A 2,264-nucleotide genomic window follows, 5' to 3' on the forward strand; every position below is an offset into this window, starting at 1 on the left:
GAGTGAAGAGTAAGGATTGTGATATAAATCAGGTTCTTAATACAGAGGCACATGACAGTAAGTTTGAGATTAGACAATGCAACATGGAGATATGATCGCCTTCTATGAGAAATAAAAGTACAGTCATGATAGTATTTTTTAGTAGATTGGACTACCAGTCTACCATAAACATGCACATGGAAATGACTAAAGGGTGGGAGTTTCAGTTAAGTGAACTTCAAGTTAGAATCCAAGTTCTTAGTATCATTCATCAGTTCAGGCACTAGTTTTTAGAGAAAATATGGATTTATAAGTTCATCATCAGTTTGAGGCCTAAAAAGGTGGATTTTTTAGGATAATTTCATCAGTTCTACATCAATTATGAGCCCCTCATAGGTCATACATGAGACAAGATGGATTTTAGATAATTTAACAACTAAGTTACCTATTCGGGTACACATATAGATACAGAATCGGGTACGGATTCACAGAATTGGCAAAAAAAAATCCTTGGGTATGGGTACGAGTACGTCCGTACACACACACACACACACACACACACACACACACACACACACACACACACACACACACACACATATATATATATATGACATAAAATATACTCCAATGATATAAAATTAGCTGAGAGAAAATGTAATCTTGAATTTATTTAGTTTATAACAGATTGAAATGAAATCAAAGTAAACACTCATACAATGAATTGCATAGATGTAGAAACTGATTTGATTAATGATACTCAATTAGGTCTTCAAACCCTCAGAAAAATATTAACAATACTAGATCTAGTCATCAAGATAGTAGGACCAAAAAATCTAGTGATGAATATGTTGGCCATCTAGTGGAATTGGTTATGTGTTGCATTGATGTTTTGTCATTGATGCCAACACTAGTTGTTTGGATGTTTTACCGACACCCTTCTGGTCCTGGTAGGTTGAGTGGTTTTTGGTTAACTTGAATCTAGCATGATCTGGCAGGCTCCGGTATAGTCTGGTGATGGAATCATCTTGTTCTCATATTTGGTCAGTTGGTTTTGGTATGGTAATTGGTTGATATCCTGCTTGCTTAGAAGATTGGTTTTCTAGTTCTGGTGAGGGTTTCACCAGTAGAGATTTTGGTGGATATCTTTGATGAATTGCATAAGTGGTGTTGGTGCAGCTTCTGGTGGAGTTTTAGGATGTTGTTGTTGATCATGTTCAAGACTTGGTGGATGGAGATCATTGTTGTGGCATGTGGACCTATACTTGGTCCCAGTTGATCTAGGTTATGGACCGGCTTTAATATAATGTATGGATAGGACCTATTAATATATTTTTAGGATGTCTTATGTGTTGATATTATTTGTTTGGTCTAAGGACGACATGGTTTGTAATTATCTAATTGGTTTATTATCTGATGGTCGAACTGATTATTTATGGTTGAGGGTTTGTATATATATGTAAGATCTCATTGTAGATCATCATGGTTATTGTTAGAGTTCATGGTCAAGGAATGTAATGTGCAAATAATGTAATATCATTCAGGAAGAGGATTTGGTCGATCATTGGAGATCTAATTGGGTTTATGTAAGAGGATTTAGTCCTCCGGTATTGAGCTTAACCAGAATTGTACTCAGGCATAGGAGATGCTATCTTCTGTAGTTCAACACTTCTCTCGATTGTAGTCTGGATTTATATGTTGTTAGTGAGGCTCTTTTTGTGATGATCAGTGCGCTCTAGGTTGTTGGCCTTCCTGCAAGTACAAGCCCTTCAATTATAATTTACATACTTACTGCAGAAGTATTATCTAACTGTGGGTAGACTTCCCATTGTGATTTTCCCCTTTACCAAGTTTTCCACGTACAAATATTGGTGTCATTTGGATGCTATTTATTTTGTGATCATTGTTTATGCTTAATTGGTTTATCTTCTATTCCGGTATTAATATTTTGGGTTCCGATATTAAAGTTTAAATTGCTAATGCTTTCGGTAATCTATGACAATTGATTCACCCCTACCCCCTCTCAGTTGTCTTCTGGTTATTTGAACTGTCTAACAATTGGTATCAGAGATTTTCTCCTCTCTGCAAAAAGCTTAACCACTTGAGGAAGATCCTATGGCGACTAACAGTTCAAGTTCATCCAGTTCTTCTAGAGCTATCTTTTGAAGGGATATTCTGAGGCTTGATGGAACAAATTACACAGTATGGAAGATTCAGATGGAGACTCATTTGATATGTCTTGGCAAGGAGATTTGGGAGATCACACAGAATGGTGTCACACCCAA

This window comes from Cryptomeria japonica, chromosome 9, assembly GCF_030272615.1.
Source record: "Cryptomeria japonica chromosome 9, Sugi_1.0, whole genome shotgun sequence".
Taxonomy (NCBI): Eukaryota; Viridiplantae; Streptophyta; class Pinopsida; order Cupressales; family Cupressaceae; genus Cryptomeria; species Cryptomeria japonica.